We start from the raw sequence: 22,788 nt of genomic DNA on the forward strand, positions 1-22,788 counted from the left end.
CTAAGGACCCTGTAGCATAAAGCCTCTGTAGTGTGAGTTTAAAAACTCTAGCAATCTTGTTATTCTCAACCTGAATATAAGATGGGCTTCAGGAGGGGGGAAGGGGTGTGACATACACTCTCAAGAAATAATGCTGGAATATGCTTTTATCAGTAGTAAAGCTTAAGAAAGTTCCTGTCACAGGCAGGTCCTTTCTGCTTCTGCATTTCATTACTCCACTGTCGTCCTTGTACTGTGGGGGATTATTGTAACAATGCTGGACTGATTTTGAATTTTTTTTTTTTCTGCCCAGCTTTGTTTAAGCTTGTATCCTTTTATCTTGAACTGTCTGGCTTGTATTTTACAAATCCCACACATACAGTTGTGATCTCCATGTGATTCCAAAATACTGTGGATAAAAAACCCCACTTTTTCTTCTAGTCTTCCTTTTTTTTTTTTTTTTTTTTTTTTTAGAATTATTTTGATCCTGAAGTCATTTAAATGGTCATATTACAGTGTGACCTCATAGCGTGATGCATGGTTCCCTGTGGGGGTGAGCAAGCAGTGAGCGCCATATGTACTTGAATTGTTACTGGGGAAAATATAGGTGAATGTGGGGTAGATTAACACCACCCTGCTTGAGGAAAAATAATAATCAAGTATGAACATGCCCAAATAATTAAATAGGTAATTGTATTAATTTCTAAAGGTGATTGCTATAAGGATGGTAGCTCATTACTGGGGAGAAAATAACGTCCTTTCAGAAATGAAATCTTTTCTGTATGCCTACTCAGATAATCCCATTACCATCTTAGTATGTACAAGTAGATTTTAATGTGGTTATAGTCATCTTTTATATTGGTGCAGCACTAAATTTGCATCTAGTATGCCAAGGTTAGAGCAGCTAGTCTAATGCATTGGAGAAAACTGGAGTAACAGATGCATAGACCATATACTTGAGTATTCATTTCTGGCAATCAAGTTTTGGGGTCTTCTGTATGTGATTTTCCCAGCTGCAGGTGTGTACTGTGATTCATCATAACTTGACAGATAAAGAAGAATTTTTAAGTTATTTAGATTTTTACAGGATACTGCCTGCAAGTTGAAATACATACTCGATGCTTCTGGTTTTGCATTCCCATCTCTTCTCCATTTGAAAAGTTATCCCAGTGTACTCCATGAAGCCTTTTGGATAAAAACAAAACAAAAATTATTCTAGCAAAGAGGGTAACCAGTATGAAGGATTACAAATGACGTTTCCTGTAACTACTGTTGATGCAAGAAGAGCTGTCTCTGACAGGCTTATCTTCTGCAGCTGGCAGCTTGGCACTTTACATGGCAGATAATCTATGCAGATACTGATCCAGCAAATTCATCTGTCTTCATATGCTGGAAATCTACAGATGTATGTCCATAAGTCAATTAACTCATATTAAAAGACTTAAGACTGGAATATTGAGTGCTGAGTGTGTTCTACGCTCTTTAGCCAACACTATTTGAACATGCATCCATTTTATTAATTGTATCTAATGTATATTGTATAAAATCTAGGTAAGATTTTATAGTCTTCTTGTTGCCCCTAAATGAGGAGTGTGTAGCAGAGATGGGAATTGCCCTGTTGTCTCACTGTTCAACTTAGCATGGAGCTAACTTTTAATGTTTTAGTTTTAAGCTAAAAAAATAAATTAAAATGTAATTAACTTTAATAATTTAAAATTGGGTGAGGTTGTTAAAGTAAATGTTGTGGTCATCTTTTCCTTCAGCTCTCTTAAAAAAGGGATGTCTTTTTTTTTTTATCAGTTCAACATTTCGTTCTACTTCAACTGCATTGTCTAAAGAAAGATATAGCTTAGAGGCTGATGCAATCTAACACTGACAGACCATTATTCTTACCTCTTAACTTCGATTAAAAAGTTTCTGCAAAGGCAAGTTATTCCTTTTGTTTCTGTCATTCACACATTTCAAAAATGTTATTATAATAAGGTTAATAGAAATAATTGTATTTGTATACTTGTGTGTTGCATAATCTTCAAGTTAGTTTGAAAACGGAGTTACTGTGAATACATTCATCTGACAGTCACCTTGCATAAGAAGAATGGTTTCATTCCTCTACTTCAAAGGCAGGCGTAGGGAAGAAAGGACTCTTATTCCCAGCCAGGAACAATTATACATATGTCTTCAATACACCATGCTATCTAGAAACATATTCTTCTTCAATGGGGAATGTGGCTGGACTTCTCCAGGAGCAAATGGAGGACTTAGACTGGTTCCTCTGTGCTCCCTTGCTGCAGAGGGGGTGCAAATAGCACCAGCTGTACTAGTAAGTGGCCTGAGAAAAAGTTGTCAGTAGCAAAAAGTGGACAGGTTCTTTATCCAGTGGCAAAGCAATGGTTACAAAACTTTCCATGATCCTTTCTAGTTTTATGTTATGTATATGTAGAATCTACACTGCATATATATATGTAAGGGTTTTTACCCCCTCCTCATTTTCATCTCCACATTCTTTTATGCTGTGCTAATTAGTACTCTGTATTTCAGTTCTGTGACATGTCTTTGCGTTATCTGTCACTTTTTGAGCTTGCAGTTGCTACACATTATTAAAGTAAATGATACCATAACTGACAACTTAATAGATATTTTCCTCACTAGTGACATAGCTCTACCTCTTTCATGTTCGTAAAAAAGAATACAAGTGGACAAGTCCATACTTTTTAATCGTACAGATCTCAAAAAAAAGAAATTTCATGCCATTGTTAGTGCAAATAGTAATAGATTTAGGGGTTTTTGCTGCTTGAAGTACCAAAAAAAAGTCAGTTAAAAAAAAGAGTATATTTATGAACACATATATGTTCATATAAATAGAATTAGGGCTTACAGGTCTCAAGTACCTGACTAGCATTTTTAAAATTTGTTGACAACTGCATGTAAATCAAGGAAATGATACTACTTAAAGGAACAGAATTACGACTACAAGTAAAAGCTGTAAAAACTATACTGTCTGAATAAAATAATTTTAAATAAGTATTTGAGGGCTACTGGTTAAACATCAGCTTGAGAGCTGAAAGTGAGGGATATGGGGCAAGCAAAGGGGTCAGGAGGAACGGTGCTGATGGCTTCAAGTTTGCTTTGTGAGGGGAATTTCCCAAGGTTAAGCTCCAATCACTTTTCATCCAACATACTGGTATAATGCCACTGAAATGTAAACCATCAATTTTTCATATTGCTTTGGAATTTGGGGAGATGTAGTTAAGGGCTTTGAGAGCACCTGTGAGTGATTAAAGGTCTTTAAAAGCAAAACCAAACCTAAGCAGCTGGTTACCTCTGTGAGTTGTGACAGCCACCTTTTGGGGGCCCTCAGCTGAGGGCTATGAGGCAGCTGAGGTTTGCTTTTCTTGCAGATATTTTTTTTTTTTCGTTCTTGTCTAGATTTTGCTCATTTGAAAACACAGAACTCACTGAAGTCTGTGGTTACATGAAGAATTATACTCCTGTTTGAGGACTAGGGTTGGACTGCAAAATTTTGTTCTGACAAATCCACATGAGGTAGAAGCATTTGGTCTCATCAGTTGTGTGCCTGTTTCTGCTGAGCTTAGAGCGTACCTCCCTGTTGTGCAGGTTTTGAGTCCATACTATACTGTCAACTGCCAGTACTGGGACTGTGAAAGTTGGGAGGTAGAGACTTCTGCCTTTCATTTGTGGTTCCTGCTTTCCTCCTGAGGCGTAAGTGACCCCATGAGGGCTCAGGTTTGCATTGCAAAGTCAAACTGATGGAAAAGCTTTGACTTTGCACTGGAATGGGATTTGGGACATTCATAGATTCAGTTACAGCTCAAGCAATTTCTTTTGAGTGTTGTGAATTCTGAAATGTAGCCTGAGGATTGCAATATACTCTTAATTATCATAATTTAGAAACATATTTATTCATAAAATAGGGGTCATACCGTTCACTTCAGGGTTTTCCATGAGACTGCTTATTGTGTTAGAATCTGCAGTACAAGTCTGATATAATGTAGACCTTAAAAAATGTCTCTTCTGTCTATGTATGGCCCCTTTATGTAACTGCTGTGCCAGATGAAGATTGGATGAGAGACATTTTAAAAGCATAAAAATGTACTTGTAACCGTTGCCCATCCATTTTTGGTTTTCACTGTAGCCCTTACATGCTTCAGCCTGATCCATCTGAATGTGCACCATTCCTTGTGGAGGAGAAATTTGTGTTGATATATTGTGGGCATTATATAAAATTATGCCAAAACTGATGTAAAAGAGAAACAGGTGAAAATACTGATGTATAAAGCGAGAAAAAGGTAAGTATACTATGATCGGTATCAGAAACAGATGAGGGGAAATGAATACAGGAAAAAAAGTTCACTGTGTTTACCGTCAAAAAAGTTACACAGGCAATAGGAAAAAACCAAACAATTAACCAAGAAGAAACCCCCCAATGCCTCAATCTTACTCGATTTTTAACTTGCTGTGTAATTGCTTTGAACAAATGCTGATGAATAACAAAGCTCATTGTGGCTATGCACCATACAGTCAGTCCTGTGAGGTTCATTGCAGTAGCAGTATTTTTCTGTGTATCGGTCTCTCTGCTAGCAAACTGTTCTATTCTGAATGACATTGTAAATCCTTTGATGTTCTTTGGATCTGAACACTGTCTCATCCATGTGTCATCAGTTATGATCTGTTGTATAAAAGAGATTTTCATTTTAACCTTGTTTGGTTCAGAAGAAAACCCAGTTACTCGTGTTGGTTAGTGCTAATGCTTAGGCTGTTACAGGGGGTAGATTCAAACCACTCACTTCATAAATGTGCATGCTGATTAGAACTTTTATTTTTTATAGCGATCTAGTAATGTAGCAATAATGCAAGTAATAGCCCATACCTAATGATTTTGTGTCCAAGGACTAAAAGAATTACTGTAATATATGTAGTGCCAAGTTCTGCAAAAAAAATTGTAAATCTATTTCCTTGTGCATTCTTGCTAGACACGTGTATGTTGTTTGTCTAGATGCCAAAGGAAAGGACTGTAAAAAGAAAAAAAAGAAAATGAATATACCTGATTCTGCTCTGTTCTGAAGAGGAAGCAGCTGAACCAGTTTTCCTTGTTCAATCTGCAGAATATATGTGGAACAAGATGATAATCTGTGTTGAAGGCATACAGCCCAAACTGGGTACCTGGGGTGAAGATTCATGTGGACTGCTTCTCATTCCTGGTTCTGTTGCAAGCAGTGCAAGTTGGCCATAGGATAATAGTATCAGAAGCTGGAATAACACAGAGTGACTTTTCAAATTAATTTAGACATAGTCTTGGCTTCTGATTGGGATTAATTTACCAAAGATTTTTCAATCCTATCTCCTAGCTGTGTGAAAACATGACCGGCACTGGTATATTGACCTAAAACTAGAGTAATCTCATTGAAGTCTGTGACACTATTTCAGCTTGCTCTGTTACAGCTGAGGTGTGGAATTTGAAACACTTTGTTGCACAGAAGCTTTCTGAATCTGCAGAATTCTCCACATATTTGTTACATCCTCCAAATGAAGTCAGCTTCCTAATAGAAACCGTTGCAAGGGGAGGGTGGGGGCATGGTTTATTGCTTTTGTTGTCATTATTTGTGGAGCGATGCTGGTACAAGATAGTGGTTACGTGACAGTAGCCAGTGAAACTTGATGATAGCACTGACTTTTATTGGTTTCAAGTTTCCATGAAATTATGGCTCGCACAGGGTCACTCTTCCTGCTTTTGGCAAAAAAGGCTTAGTAAAGAATCTGGCCAAAACATTTCTTTATAGAATATAACTTTCTTTTCTTTTTTTTTTTTTTTTAAAAAAAAAACAAACCCACAATGCTATGAGTAATTTTTATAAATACTTTTTTTTTCTGATTGTTAAATCCATTGGTTATGATTGATTTGATGTGACATTCATTTTCTTCCTTTAAACCCATTTTTTGACAATGTTCTCCAGTCAGTGGCAGCAAATTTAAAGGCTGCTACTGCAGAAAAAAATGACCTGCCTTTTCCCTCAACCCTCTGTTAGTTCTTAGACTTTGCAGACAACTGCTGGATCTCCACCAAAAAGGCACTGCTTTTGCCCCATGCCTCCTGCATGATTATATGCCAACATCACTTTATAATGCACAAAAGAGAATAATTTCCTCTTGCAGTGCTTTCCCTGCAAGTGTACCAGGTGTGACCTTAGCATTTACACTTTGTCTGCTCAACCTGCTCCTCAAGGATTGAGGATCATTATGAGTGAAAGAATGGAGACTGCTGAAAGTGCTTCTGCTTGTAAACTGCCCTGTCAGGATACCTGAACAGGCTCTATTCCTGTAAAGAGTGCTAACAAACAAACCCAACCAAAATAACTTTGTTCCATGGAGAAGAACAAAACCCACAACCCCCCTCCCTCCCAATCCTAGATGGCAAAATGTTGATAGACTTTAAATAGTAGCGACAGTTTGTGGTCAAGGGGAGGAATCTGGAAAGCAGTTGAGATGCTGCTTTGCAGAGATATATTTTTTTAAATTTGATGCTAGAAGTTTGAAGTACTTCAAGAGCTGATTCACAACTGGACACCAAGTCCCTGCCTTGGGGGGAGCTGAGTTACCCATCTAAAAACATGGGTAAAAGACAGGGCACAAGATTTTTCAGGCATTCAGATGTAATCTGGTGTTGCAAGTATGGCAAACTTTTGAGTTTATAGTTTCTATAGGTTTGTTGTCATGTTTAAATCAGTTGCTTAAAGTCCTGGGATTTTACTTATTCTTACTTCAGTGAGCATGTGATCTGTACAATCATCTTAGTGTTTTCTTTTTTGTTCAGTTTTAATTTTAGCAGAGTGGTGAAAGGAAGAATTATTGCTGGTGTGAGGTAGGAGAAAACATGTGAGTGGTTAACATGGCTCTTACTTACGGTAGGGTTTAACAGGGGCTGTATCTAGCAAATTCAGTGACTTTTCTGTGACCCCACAATGATATAAGCACAAGGCCTATATGTTTTTACCACTTGGTTATACAAATGTGCTGTGTAGTATCAGTGGTGAGATTGATGAAAATATGTGCAGCATTTGTTAGGGCAGCTTGCTTGTCATCATTTCCTTCTGTCACCTGCATCTTGTTAAAATGTATGAATGCATTTGATACATTTGAATAATCTTGTCTGATGTGTATCTATGAGAAGCAGTGGCCCCCACAGCCTTGCTTCTGTCCTGTAAGATCTCCGCCATGTGAGCCCTGCTGTTTGCCCTCCGTGATCTGAGTGCGCTGTTTTCCAAGCTGGGATCAAACCCAGAAGAGGCTAGGAGTGGTGAGCTCCTGCTACTCTTGGTTGAGTCAGGTTGGCATCCTTGATGTAAAGGCACTCAAAGATTTGCTTTGAAAAAGAAGATGCTTTTGAAGGGTTGCTAAGCCCTGCTCTGGACTGTCATTTTTGACAGAAGTATTTCTTCTCCCTTGCATTTGGGGACTACTGATATATGAGACCAGTCAAATGTAAGTGGTCCCCTCTTGCCCTCTCTGGCTGAACTATAACAGTCCTTTGACCTTTGCCAGGCAGGTGGCTTCAGTTGCTTTAAACATGAAGTAAATTGAACTTGTAGATACTATTACCCATACAAATTCTGTAAAACATTATTTTTTTCTAAAGCAGAGTTAGTCTTTTTCTCTTATTTAGCCTGACTTCATGAAGGAAAATTATAGATGATGTTTTTCACTGTCTGTTTTAGGAAACATGGGCTACCTTGAATTGTGTTCCTTTTTTTGGTGCTTTTTTTTGCCTTTTTTTTTTTTTTTTGATCTGTGCTGTAACAGCGAAGGTTGATGAGTAGTGTTGAAGATCTGCTGATATAAACACAGCCAGTTGCCACATCAGCATCAGCCTTGTTAAATGCATGTTTACATCATGATGTGGTATCATTTCTGCATTTGTGTAGCTGCAGGCGCTTTCCTGGGTTCCCAAGCTTGATACAAACGTTCAGTTAACGCTGCTTTTTCTTGTTATACTTTTACAGGTAATAGTGTTTATAAGTGTCACTGTCAAGTTACTGTGCAAGGATCTCGAATGAATGAAGCTTCAAAGTCATAAAAAAACCTGTGGTGGTGTGTTTTGTTTTTGGTTTTTTTTTAATTAATTTATTAATCCACAAGAGGCAGTGAACAGTTGCCAAGTGTGTTTCTATATCAGATAAAACTTGTAAAAATTGCATACTTCATCTTGAGGACATGACATAGACCTTTCTGCCTTTGCAGAGGGAGTAGCTTGAGTAGGCTGAAGTTTTCAGTACATCTATTTATTTGCAAAATGCAAATAATTACATAAAATTAAGAACTGTGATTTGCTTCATTCCTTCTCTTGTCCTTTCAAGCAACAGCCTCTCCAACTCAGGCAGTAAAAAACCCATCAGCATCAACGCCTGAAAAATATATATTTTGATGCCTTACCATTTATGATACGGTGTCGTTTCTCCATCGATGTAGCTGCAGGCAGTTTCTTATGCATTCCGGCTTATTTGTTCCATAGAGGTCCTGGCTCCTGTCAGGAAAGCCTGAGTGATCTGATGGGTGCCCACCATTTTAGTTTTGCTGTAGCCTGCCTGTTCTGCAGAAACTAATAGCGAATGTTTTTACAAGGCTGGTGAGTTAACAGATTGTCTTAATTGTTTCCTGTTTATTGTTACCCAGCATATATGCTCATTCACTGATATGGTTCAGCTGTGCATGTCACTAAGCATGATTTTATCCTCTGTTGGTTTGTATTGAGGTATATTTTCTGATACAGCTTTTTATGTGTGCTTGCCTTTGAACTGTATTCACTTGTTCTGTGGATTTATATTTAATATGTCATATTTCTTACATTATAACCTCCTATTTTGGAGCCAGAACCTCTTCGTAGGTATGTTAAAAGCAAGAAGGTCAGACCACTTTTCTATTAGCAACTCAAATTTTGTGAGGGCACAGTGTCCTTTGAATACATCATTGAATATGCAATCAGTGGACGAAAGATTCTGATTATCAGCAATTATTTCTGAGGAAAGAAGCCTCAGAAGAGGAGTATCCAGAGAGCTCTTACTTGAAATAGGTACTCTCTGGAGTTGTTGCTGGAAGCCCAGAAAAAGTGTCCTCCTTTAAGTTACCTGCTTTTCAAATAATCATTGGTTCTCGCTAGGGCGACCTTTTGAAATACCAAAAATAATGATTTCTGTGTTGTGAAATCTATGCAATCTGAAATATTGGGAGAAATTGAAATAAAAGTTTCTATCTTGAAAACCTAGATTTTCAACCAAGTTGTAAGAAGTATCAGGAATGCAATTTCAGACAACTGTTCCTTTGACAGCAGCTGCTAGAGTTAACGTGACAAGGTATGCTGGTGGCTTTTTTTTTTTTCAAATGCAAACTTGTTTGAAGTCTCCTTTCAAAATTCAGTTGCTTGCTCAAATGCAGATGATATGTGCATAATGAGGGGTAAAACTGACAGGACGTGTCTGTCACTGAAGTAATGAATATCAAATGATCAATCTGAAGTGAATGAACTGTAAAATACATAATTATCATTCATTGTTCCATACCTTTTGCAATAAAAAGCATGAAATGAAATTTGCAATAAAATGTGTCCCATCTGCAGCATTGTAGGACAAAAGCTGATATGCCATGGGTCAAAATCAATCTTGCTTATTAGCAATTCATAGAAGTAGTTGATAATTAAGGGCAAAGTGATGAAGCTGGGAAAAATAGTATTTGGTACTTAGATATGAGACTTAACCAATTAACTGGAAAAAAAATCCAAAATGTGTAGAAGATGCAATTTCATTTTTGTTCCATCAATCTGTATTGTTCGACAAACAAGTTTTTCTGCACTGGCCAAAGCCCTGGCAATTCTCTTTACAGCAGGTAGCAGTAATCAAGAAATGATCTGTGTAATTTTCAAGGAATGCTGATAAGTAATGAATTGAAACTCAGCTGTTTTTGAGCTTAGGCAGACAGAAATGAATGCTGAATGAATTTATAGACTTAAAGAGAATATATTATGCAAGTGCGCATGTCAAGCTGTTATAAACAATTATATAATACCTTTCTTTGGAGGAAGAAACTATTGATTGCATCCAGTCTTTCAGAGATTCTCAGAATTCTATGTTCTCTCCGAGACGTGCATTTTGGTTTTGGTGGAGAAATATAGCTGAGCTGTCAACTTCTAAACAGTATGCATGCAAAGGGATTGCGGTGCCTGAGGGCTGGATGTCCTGCCTGATTAACCACTGATTATTTTACTCATTTGTTTGCTTGGTCATCCTCGTAGCCCCCAACACAATATGATGTTTTATGTCAACACTCAAACCAGCAGTTTTCCATCGTCATTTTATTTTCCTTTATTTGCTTTATTCCTGTCAGCAGACTTAGTGGCTGGCCCATAACTCATGGGCCATGGGTGACTTTTGTGGAGTGCAGGAGATCCCTGTTCCCAGAGTGCATGTGTCATCTGACAAGCAGCAGGCTGTGCTGGAAAAGGAGGTGGCGGCTAATCTTAATTCCTGTTGTTTGTTAGAAGTGCAAAGTAGGAATCACTGTAGCAGATGTCCTGTGGTTGCCATGCAAGTGAGTGAAGCATTCCGTTCCACAGCGGAGAAAAGGAACCTGCTGGCATTGTCATCTCCCATCTGTGACCCGGTTGCCAACCTTCTGTGGTTTTTAATGATGAAGAGATTCTACCACATGGCTTTATACAGTCAGGAAGATTGGTCGGTCTTTGCATAGTTTTTTCTTTACTGTGATGTCCTGTGGACAGTATGCCATATGTATAAAAACATTTTGGCATTGTCTGAGTAGGGCAGAAACAGAGACAGGAACTAATAATTTCTAAAGGAGGAAAAACCCAGAAAGAATCCTTTAAGTGACATTTATGTTTGTATCTAAAGGGCTATGCAGAGCCCAGAGTGCTGGTTTTGGTTATGTTTAATAACAGAGGGAGGGAAAATAAGATAACCCATATATTCATGCACTATATAGGTTTCTTTCCTGTATTTGGATGTCTCATTTCTCACTTGTTTATATGATCAGGCTAAAGTTAGAGGGACAATTGTACAGGGAGGTTAGCTGGAGTACTGTGGAAGCCTGTCTTCAATCATTGTGGAAGTTGATAGATTGCTGTCATTCCTGAAGATGCTGAAATCTAAAAAAACCTCTTGGTGGTGTGCTTGGAGTGGTATTGGGACAGGAACGTGTTCTGCATTAGTGTAATGTCATGGTCCAGCTCTGACTGGAACAGGGCTCAGTGCTCGGTAATTCTGACTCCTGATACAGGCAAATTCTGCCACGCTATCACTCTGAACACCAACCGTGCCAAAAATGTATTATTTAAATACATAAATGTGAATATGAGGAGGAAGTATTTGCTAATGTATGCATTGCATTTTAAAACTAGCCTGTTGGCAACCTGCTTTCTATGTAAATAAACTGATATGTTTTAAATAATCTAGAAATTAGGAGACAGTGTGGATATTGAGGGGGAAGAAAAGAAAGAGAATATAAGAGGCCATTTTCAGGTTGAAATGCAGAAGAGGTAGGTGAGAGAGTTTTGAGGTAATAATAAAATATTCAAACAGGATAAGTGATAACTTTAGGTGTAAATCTGTAGAAAATATACTGAGAGAAACAAGATTGCCTTGGTGGAAAAAAAATAAAGGCTGCATTAGTAAATGAGGAGGAGCACAAAAACCAAATAAACATTGTGTTATGGAGTCAGAGGTGCTTATAATCAGAAACAGTATCAAAGCTTTAAAAGTTCTTAAGTCTAAACTAAGCTGTTAGAAGAAAATAAATGAACTAGAAAAAAAAAAAATGTGTAGCTAGAATATGCTGCAAAATGTAGTATTTTTATGAAAAGCAGGATGTCTCTAAGCTTGACATAGTGATTATATAGCCTGTTGTGGTTAAACCCCAGTCAGCAACCAAGCCCCACACAGCTGCTCGCTCAGTCCCTGCCACGTCAGGATGGGGAGAGAATCAAAAGAATATCAGTGAGAAAACTTGTGGGTTGAGATAAAGACAGTTTAATAGGGAAGGCGAAAGCTGCACACACAAGCAAAGCCAAACAAGGAATTCATCCACCACTGCCCATGGGCAGGCGGGTGTTGAGCCATCCCCAGCAAAGCCGGGCTCCATCGCGTGTGACGGGTACTTGGGAAGACCAACGCCATCACTCTGAACGCGTCTGTCTTCCTTGTTCTTCCCCCAGTTTATATGTACTCAGCATGACATCCTATGGTATGGACTATCCCTTTGGCTAGTTTGGGTCAGCTGTCCTGGCTGTTCCCCCTCCCAATTTCTTGTACCCCTCCAGCTTTCTCACCAGTAGGGCCTAAGAAACTGAAAAGTCCTTGACGTAGCCTGAAAACTACTTAGCAACAACTAAAAACATCAATATATTATCAACATTATTCTCACACCAAATCCAAAACACAGCACTGCACCAGCTACTAAGAAGAAAATTAACTATCCCAGCCAAAACCAGGACACTGCTGTAACTACACGCGTTATTCTGTCTGGACAGCTGAAACACATAGGTCTGGACTATTAGAATTTCTGGAACACCCACGTTCCTATTGATTTTTTGGGGAGACAGATTATTATTTGTTTTGGAGTGTGTAGAAGCTTCAGTCAAGGACCACAAACCAGTAAGAGGCACTCTATAAAAGTGAGAGGAAGTTGGACCCTGTCCCAAAACCCTGCTGTTCTTTAGAAGAAAATAGACAATCTATAACAAATTACCATCATGGATACAACCACATTGCAGTGATACCAAACCCAATGACACTCCTTCATTATCTTTATCCTCCCTGTGCGTTATTGACTAAATTTCTGCTTTCTGCTGTGATTGAGAGAGACAACACCATCAATTACCATCTGCATTGTGCATTCATGTTAGTAAAAGTTATGTAATCATAATTTTATTAATGTATAGGATCATGTAATAAATGCCAATCTTTTAAGGCATATTCTGGGGAGAGTTTTGGGATGAGGATGGACAGTCATTTAATATATTTAGTTTGAGGTACATTTCAGTTTAAGAGACATCTGAACAGAAAATATGGAAATACTTGCCAATGGGCTTTATTCTCAGTTTCTCTATAGTATACTTCTGCCTACACTGTTGGGAGTTATTTTTACACTTAATTGTTTAATATGTGGGTTTTGATACATGAATATTAGACAGGATGTCCTAATGTGAAACTCTGTGATTTGTATATAACAGATGTATACCATGTTACATGTGGACAACTTGCAGTGTAACAGTGATTCTGGCATATGTAGTCTGTTTGTGGTTTAACAATAATCCTAAAATGGTACAAGATGTTCCGAGGTTGCATGTACTGTAAAGTTTTCTTATGCTCCCAACCTCTGTTTCTGTGCATGTTCACATCTTTCCCTTAACCTTTCAGTTTCACAAGCCTTTGCTCACATAAATGTGTCTAGAACTTATCAGTATCTCAGTTTCTTGCACTTTTCCTGTTTTTTACTCTTTTCTTAAAGTATTTGAATTTCTTGATTTTCATCAGGGAATAAAGCGTGTCTTTCGGTAATGCAGTTGCTCTTCCAAAAACATAGGTAATTTGGGAAGAGTGGTGGCCATAATACAGAAAAAGTTCCCTACCTCCTTCAGGGTGACAGCCTGGGGCCCCATATCCCTGGATTAAGTAAAGGACAGGTAATTTGAAGCAATACCTGCCCTTCATGTAATCAGGTTCTGTCTACTGGAATATTCTTCAGCCTCTGCTATATGGAAATCTGTAATTTTGAACAAATAATGGAGAGGTGAACATCAATATTTTAAAAACAACCCAAACTACTCCTTTAAAATCCATGGCATTGTGATTTAGCTCATTTCCCAAGATTTCCAAGTGTGTAGGCTTATGTGTAGGAGCATGTGATTTTAGTGAGATTATATTTGTGATAACACTCGAGTCTTTGCTATCAAAATAGTGTGGCACAAAATTTTATAAAGGCTACAGTTTCTTAAGATTTTTTTCATTTAACCTCATAATCTAATAGTGGTTTTAACTTTGAATTTTTCAAAATACCATTCTCAACTGCACAGTAGTGCTGAAGTTCTTGAGACATAATTGCATAAAACTAAGTTACTCTAGAAGTTTAATTATTGAAACTTCAACTTAAGTTACTATTTGCAAAGAAAAACTGTTGCTAACCTGAATGGTAAGGTGCTGAAAAACTAGTACCATTGAAAACTGCTCAGCAAATGCTAAAATGTCTAGTGTTCTGTAATAGTTACAGTGTTCATTTTAGAGATGTCATAATTGAGACCATTCATAGGAAGAAATGCCAGCAGTTGGAGTTCCCTGGTTTTAGTATTTCAGGCAATCAGACAGGCATTATACGTGCAAATTTTTGCTTTAGTTAAACAGGACATCCTGCAGATCTGGTAACTCCTCAGTGAGGTCTCTCTTTGGTGCTGTTAGGGGATTACTCTTGATTTTCTGCGTAATCATTGGGTGTATTTATATATATTTTTTATTTCCTATGGCAACACACGGCCTAGATAAAAATGCTTACTAGTGATCTGTATGTTCCTCAGCATTGATTTAAATGTCTGGATTATTTACAAGATACTGATATCCAGTCCATGAAACAACTTTGCTGGAATCCCTGGTCAGTTAGTATCATCTGAATAAAAACTCTTCAGAGGACATTTCTTCATTGTTGATTTAAGGAATGACGACTAGAATCAGATTTATTTAAAATGCGTGCTGTAAATTCTCATAATGGAAAAATAAATTTATGTTCTGAACAGCTTTCAGTCCAAACAAAAAAAAAATGTAAGGAAAAAAAGCACGTAGGGATTGAGTAGCTTCATGTAGTGAACATGGATTTATTAAATATTAACAAAAGTTAAATGAAATTATAGAAGGGATAAATATTGTGACTCTCAGGCTTTTATGTATTTTTAAATGAGAATGAGGCTTCTCATAAGAAATTAGTGTTGAATTAAAGGTCAGCATTGGTAAGCAAGAGGAATGAAATGGTTTTAGACTACAGCTAAACACATAGGAAAACATAGCCTCATTTGTTTGACATTTTTCTGTCCTTGTGATGTGAATAAAAACATTTTTATGCTGTTAGATTTCCCCAAGATTTTTAATTGCATGGAATTCATGTGTGAGGACACAGTCTGATGTGTGCTATTGAGGTTCCCATCACTAGGTGTGGGACAGGCTCATCATCTAATTCTGATTTTGTTTCTTTATATATAGTACACAGGCAATTTCTTGGTCTGAACATTGAGGCATGTAGGTAGTTCAGAATTCAGAATTCTCTGTAGTCTGTTTCTTATGATCAATATCAATAGATAAATTTATAAGGACTGGGCATCTTGAGATGAAATCTGGTTTTTTTTTTAGTAAGAATAACTTGTAAGCTTAGAGACAGTTTAAGGCACAGTGAGCAAAACTACGTGGTCTGTTACTTAAAAGATAACAATGAGGAACAGCGTGATATTTTATTATTATATGCATATTTAAATTCAGAATGTGCCTTTCAGAAATATGGATCAAAAGTAAAAGTGCTGCTAAAGTTTTACATATCAGTATTGTGAGTAGAGTTTTATGAAATTTGCAGCTAGAGTGTTTTTCCTGATCAGTACAGGTCTGGGTTTACCAAAGCATTCAGTAAGGTTCTGTTAAATGTTTAAGATTGATTTCGTCAGCATTAAAAATATCTTCTCCACTCAAGACTAAAAAATTACAAGAGAATCAAGCGTATTTATAGCTACGTAAACTTCTAAGCAGGTCAGAATAAATATTTTAGAAATGCCCAGTAGGTTGCTGCCTAATATTATCAAGACCATTAGACAAGGCACTTGATGCTTTTGGTCAAATAAGCTTGTAGTAAGATGAGCTACTAGCAAAGGAGTCCTCTCCCTCAGATTTCCCCCTTTTTGAATGTAAGAACAAATTGTGCTAATGGAAATTCTCATTATTGAAAGGTCTTCCCTTGGGGGCCAGATAGTACGTTTATGGAAGAAGACTTTCTTCTGCAGCCTATTTTGTGCAGAGTGGTTTTGTGTTGAGCAGTATGATCAATGCTAACTTATCTGTAGGATCTCCACTGAGTAATTTATTGTTGCTGAGGTGCACTGCTCGTAATGCATTCTTTAGTTAAAATGTTCTCCAAAGAGTTCACATCTCATAATCACGTATCATAAATCACATAAATTCTGCTTAAACTGAACTTAGTGTCGAAACTCACATTGCCATAATTGGGGCAGGAATTTCATATTATTATTTTATGTAAAAGCACATAAAGCATTATGATTTGAAGTTATCTATCTAAAAGTAGACCCTGAACATAACTGCTGGCTTTTCAGTAATGCAGACAATGGCATCACATGGAGACCTAAGCACGTGAGACACAGGAATAATTTTTTTCTTTACAATTGGTCTTGGACAAAACTATATAAAATGTGTTTTATATGCAAAAGTTTCAGGAAGTTTCCTGTTACTTTTGTATGTAGCATTCTATTTTATACTGGTATAGGCACTCTTGTTTTTTCACTCAGTCTGAGAAAGATTTAATCCTGTAAAATGCAAACATTTATTTGCTTCTCCTACTTTCCAGCCATTTTCAGTTTCTGTTTCTAGCTTAGTTTCTTTTCCCTTAAAATGCATTTATCCATGCCCTTCTTTTCTCTGCCTTCCAGAGGAAGACTTAAATTCTTTACCAGACTTCTAATCCTCATTTCTTTAGTGACCTAAACCCCCAAATCGGCCTGTCTTCTGCAATCTGTTCTTTGCTGCTACTCTGAGATTTCAGGTTTTGTTCTGTCTTTGGTTTCTAGCCCTGGCCCATATAGGAGCAGGCCACGCAGGAAATCCAGGTTTGCATCTCTGGTCATATCTTGGAGGAATGGAGGTCTGCTGTGTTATGGAGTTACATGTGCATATAGTCATGTGTATGAACTATGTAAACAGGACTTGCTTACTGAAAACACAATCTTTGAAATATTCCAGTTATCAGTACTGGAGTTACTGGAGGTGCTAGCAAATTTCTGTTAAAGGTATGAGTTTTCAAAACTTCTGGCTTGATCATCTAAGAGTGAAAATGGCACATTTGTAAATCAAAATCATCCTCTGACCTCGCTGTTTTCCCATTTAAAGTTTTTACTTCTCCATCCAAAGCCCAGGGCTGTTAAAACTATCCAGAGAAAAGGCCACTGGATTTCAACAATGGACAAGTTCCTTTTTTCAGTAGCCTTTTGTTTTTCTGAAATACCTGAAGCAATGAGCCGGAACTCTGGCCCTTGCTGACCCTGCAAGTCTTACTGTGGCATTTACCCAGCAAAGTGTCCCCCCGAAGGAGGAGTGGACTGCCAAACCAATGGCATCCAGATCTGGGGAGGAGGTTTTTTTCAGCTGTAATGATGTTGCATTGCAGAAGTCGGTATGTCGTCTGCATCATTAGGATATTTATGTTATGCAGTATCCTCCTAAACGGGCATTAGAAGCATTCTTTTTCTTTCCTGTGCGAGGGAAGGAGTTGTTACTTGTAGTGCAGACTGTGTAAGGCCTGACATTCGCTCTCTTACTTTACACAGAAGTGAATGGGATGTCATGCATATGTTTAAAACGCTTCCTAAGCATCTTCGATTTGGCTGGTTTTTAGGGCAGGCCTTTGACACTTAGAAAGACAGGATTCCAGCAGGCTGAGCTGAAAATCATTGAAATTAGTGGTGAAAGGACTTAGAGCTGAACCAAGTGGTAAGAAAGCCTAAGTTTTCTGTTAATTCTACCGGAATCAACAACCTCTTTAAGACAGATAGAGATAACATATTATCAGTACATTTAAATGGCAAATAGATCCATTATGCTGTTTTGGAAAAAAAAGAAAGAAAGAAACCACTCTCATAAAGCAATTCCTAACCCTTATAATTTGCTACCTCAAGTTGTAACTTCCTAAAATTTAGAAATCAGCAGTTAAATCAACTTGACAGTATTGACTCTGTCCTAGTATTGGCAGTTAAAGCTTCTAATGTTCACTTTTTCCCTTTCATAGTTCTTTTATAATGTGTTATTTTTGGATCAGTGCCATTTTTGAAGTATTTTAAGTCAGAAATCAGCTGAATCTTGGAAATGCCATTATACTGTATTCCTTGTACACATGCTGCTTTCCACCCACTCCCACCGCCCCAAACAAGTGTCTATCCTGGGTTATAGAAAAGATGATGTCTTTCCTCATGAGATGATGTCCTCATACATTTTGTCTGTATTGTGGACTGGTTATAATATTATTTCTGCACTGACAAATTGCACCTCTGTTCACAGGCATTGAGACTTGGAAGACTTAATTTATAGAGTATGATTGCATTCAGAAAGCCCTGCAAATGTCTTGCAGTCTGATAAAGCAGGCAGTTGTTTTAACGTTGTAGGCATTACAGACGCAGAGGTCTGTGTACCTATAGCCATACTCATAGGAAAGGGCTTTTTGGTATGTATTGCCAAAGAGCATGGGATGGGAGGTGGTTGATTTTACTTTTTTTTTTTTTTTTCCTACTGCTGATGTATCCATGTCTTGTCAGTGATTTTGTTCTGTGTTTCTGCTGCGGAGCTTCCCCTGGGCCATTAGGTGCAGGTGTGAAGTGCTTGGATGCAGTCATAGTTTGTAGGGGAGTTTGGTGTGAGGGGTTGGTGGGTTTTTTTACCGTGTATCGGGTGGCAGGTAGCAGTGTGGGGTTTTGAGCATGCAATCTGGAAGGGGTAAAACCCAGGGCATCGTGCAGAGGGTGGGAAAAGGCACTGAAGTAGATGGTAGGAGTTCAGCATATTTTGGGGGTTCTAAGCTTCTGGCGTTTGCTGTATGAATTTTGCTATATTTTGGGGCTTGTCCTTGTTCAAGACTTCCTTGTTCCTTGACTTCAAGACAACATTCCTGGGGGCATGAGATTTCCTGCAGACTCTACAGAATGAGTTTGTTTTTATTTTGCCTTTTTCTACTCCATTGTTTTACGTGCCAAGTGCATTTGCAGATGGAACACAGAGTGGCAGTTTGCTAGCAAGATGGTTTAATTGCATCCAAAGGCTTGTATTCACAAGCTTTAGTGAGACAGACTATGTAAATGCAGTGTAAATGGTGCATACAAATTTTAATGAATTGACCTCTAGCTCTAATAAAAGGAAAAGATTAATTGCTTTATCGTAGATGCAACAGTTTATTTAAATTATGATTTTATATGTGTGACTAATAAATTACAGGAATAGAAACAAGTATTTTTAAAAAACCACCCAGAGCATAGGTATATTTCATCTGTACATCTTAACTAAATATGTGCATGAACTCATGAAAGCATTGCACTGATTTTAGCTTTTAGCCAGCTAGACAAATGCAAGGGAAAAGGTAAACAATAAATGCTTTCAAAGAAGATCCTTTGTAAAAGAGACAAATTATTTTCATTTTTAATATGTGCACTACAACTTACAACACCTTAAGAGGTTAAAGAATTTTCTGTGTAGCTCTTTTCTGCTGAGTATCCTAGCTTGTTCACTTTTTTGAGTTTTGCTTCCTATACACTACTCTGCTCTCATAGTTCTGAAAATTCACATACAAATTTGTATTTAGATTTCTTCCACTATTTTTAGCAAATGCAAATAAAAAAATGTAGTTTGCCTATCACTTTCTTTTATAGAATGTTAATTTAAGCACTGCTGAGAAATATTAAAGTATTTTAACCATTTGTGCCACTTCCATTTCAACAAAAAAATAAAACTTTTCCCACCTTAAAGTTTATGGACATTCTGAAAATGTACATGTTAATCTTCAAGAGATTCTAATAAACACCTTATATAATGGAAATTACATAGTTTCTTAAATAATGTGAATTTTGGTGTGGTGGTTTTTGTGTTTTTTTGTTGTTTTTTATTATTACTATTTATTTTTCTATTTAAACGTACAGTTTCACATAGTCTAAAGACAGCGTCATAAACCTTCTTCGTTCTGGTATTTAAATAAATACAGTGTGGCATTACTGTGTCTTTGGAAACCTGACCTGAAATGTGATTGGTTTTGATGTAACTGAGAAAAGAATGCAACTTTAACATAGTTTGGGGGCATTTTCAACTAAATGTGGATTGAAACAAAAAAGCATAACTGTATATATTTACATTAGGGTCTTTAGGTTCTAACCAATCATAGTCCAAAAAAAGAAATGGTTTCCCCCCCCCCCCCCCCATATATGCTTTTGGGTATCTGTCAAAAAGGTAAAGGTCTTACAAAAAATCTACTTGGTTCATGGGGTTTCTGTAATTTTCTGTCAATATTCTATATATGTTGTCTAAAATAGAAATTATTCCCCTGAACATGAATACAGCCTGGATCTAAATGCCTGTTAGTCTCTCTCAAACAGATTTGGTTTTGTACAGTAATAAAAGTAATCATTTGAAGGTCAGGGTAAAAGGAAATACCGATTCAGTTACAGGAGGTCATGTTCTGAGGTGCAGGTCCTGCTCCAAGGCAGAGGAATTAGTGGCTAAGTTGCAGGTGATGTTTTTACTTGAATGCATTAATATTATAAAAGTAGGGAAAGCAGGTAAGGGGGGACAAGAATGCTGTTAAAGAGGGCACAACTGGAAGAATATGTAATCTATATTTCAAAATACGTACTTCTCAAATATCTTGGAATTTCAATCAATAGCTAGAATAAACCAGGACAAAACACTTTTGATTATTTTTTTTTAATTCTATTTGTTTTAAAGATGCTGCATAGGGATAGGAAAATATCAGAGGTTTATGAGAGGTGTGTTGACCTGTGGGTAAATACTGATTTGAACCAGTCTAATATTTTGTAGCTGACCTTTTGCCTTGGAGGAAGAAATGCAAAGTATTCATTAATCATGTTATATTTGCAAGTGATCTTTTTAGATTCTAGTATCTTATTAAATCCTGTGTGGTGGTGTGTGCATTTAGTAAGAGTTTCTATGTTAACATTTTGGCAACCTTTAGCAGAGAAAATATAAACAAGCCCCCCAACCAGAACACCAGCTACTAATCATGGTGTTAGAGATGAATAATTTTAATGATGTGAAAATATTTCAATAATTCTTAATACTGGTCTCTTAAGGTCTAGGGCTAAATTGTAGAACTTGTTCCTAATATACTTTCTTCTCTTCCCAACTAATTTCGTTTAAGGAATTATGTTGCTGTCACTCATTTAACTGTTGTTATTGCTCATGGAACACTAATGGAAAAAAGATAAGGCTAGTAGAACTGCAGTCAATGTATACTGGGACTGTTTCTTAAGTGAAAGTGTCATCAAAACTCTTCTGAGAGGAAAGGGGTTGGGGGGCCTCTTGTTTATTTTTGCTTTTTGGGGGGGTTGTGGAGGTGGTTTTTTTGGTTGCTTAGTGGTGGATTTTTGGGGGTTTTGCTTGTTCATTTTTGTGAGAGCTCAATTAACAGAACCAGAAGGAAGGGAATGCTGGACTTGGCACTTTTAGTTGCAGAAGGAGTTCCCTTTTCTTGAAGAATCCTATTTGCTAGTTCATTATTGTTAAACTGTAAGTGCCTTCAATCAAGAGATCACCTTTTGTTTTGTACAGCATGTGTCAGTCAAAGCCTTTGAGTCATGTCAGAGTACCAGTGCAGCATATTGATGTGTCTGGATGTTCAGGCAATTCACGTATTCAAATAACTGATACAGAATGCTTTTAACTGTCCTGCAAACTGGAATCCCAAATGGCGTACAAAGCTCTGAAATTGCATCTATCACTTCTCATATTTCAACATTGACAAGACTTTTGGCCTTCATTCTATTACCTCAACTCACCATCTCTCCTCTAGTCGTACAGTCATTACAAGATGAAGAGATTTGAGTTCCTTATTTTCCATTTTACCTTCATCTGACACATCCCCAGTTTAATCTTCCCATTGCTTAGTCAGTGCAAAAATGGACAAAACCACTGTGAAGATAAATATGTTTTCTTCTGAAAGCATATATATTGCAACATCTAAATGAACTCAAAGTTGTCATATTAGTGGTTTGAATTCAAAGTAATTACACTTTACAAGGACATCTGATCATTTTTCCTGAGTCCACAATTTCCTGATGATTTAACAAAGAAACAAGAAAGACAAAGAATGAACTTCAGTTTGCCATAAACATATTTGCTTTTTCCAAATAGCCAGTGATCAAAAGAACTTGTTAATTGTCCAGCTCTTCTGCTGGGGTGAGCACCCTCTCTGTTGTTTTATTGCTGCTTCCTTCACACAGAAGAAACCTTGTGGAAGAAGCTTGAAACTCGTTCTAGTCTGGGAGTTTTACAGAAGACAGGGCAGGAAAGAGTTTAGGGGGGGGTGTGTGTGTGTGTCTGTATTGTGTTTGCCTTTATAGTGGCGTTATTTTAAATAATCCCATCTGGTTCAATTTTATTTTGCTTTCAATGTCAACCTTCCATCTTTCGAGGTGAATTCGTTACTTCACCAGATGTTTTCCTCAGCATCTGGCACATACAGCTAAATAATATGTACAAAAATCACCTTGCATCTGGACTTAGTGAAAATATGGTAGATATTCCTTAAGCGCAGTGTTCCCTCATGCCTGGGGCGGTACATTCTTCAAAATGCAATTTGTTTAGGCTAGCACCATTGTATTACTTACGTAGGAGTTCCAAAAACCTAACATCCAAATTGTGGCTGCGGGAACAGAATGCTATTTATAAGCATAGCAAAGCTAAGCCTCTTACAAAATAAAAAGGAAGAGAAAAACGTGTCTTCATACTGTCCAATGAATAGGAGGTGGTTCGTGAGAAGGAT

At 37.4% G+C, this 22,788-nt stretch overlaps 1 protein-coding gene across 1 annotated transcript in view; it reads left to right on the plus strand.

Moving 5' to 3' along the window:
* Positions 1-22,788, plus strand: part of CLSTN2 (calsyntenin 2) — a 385,424-nt gene that overhangs the window by 135,479 nt on the left and 227,157 nt on the right. The window lies entirely within an intron of this gene.

Source organism: Falco peregrinus, chromosome 12, assembly GCF_023634155.1.
Source record: "Falco peregrinus isolate bFalPer1 chromosome 12, bFalPer1.pri, whole genome shotgun sequence".
NCBI lineage: Eukaryota > Metazoa > Chordata > Aves > Falconiformes > Falconidae > Falco > Falco peregrinus.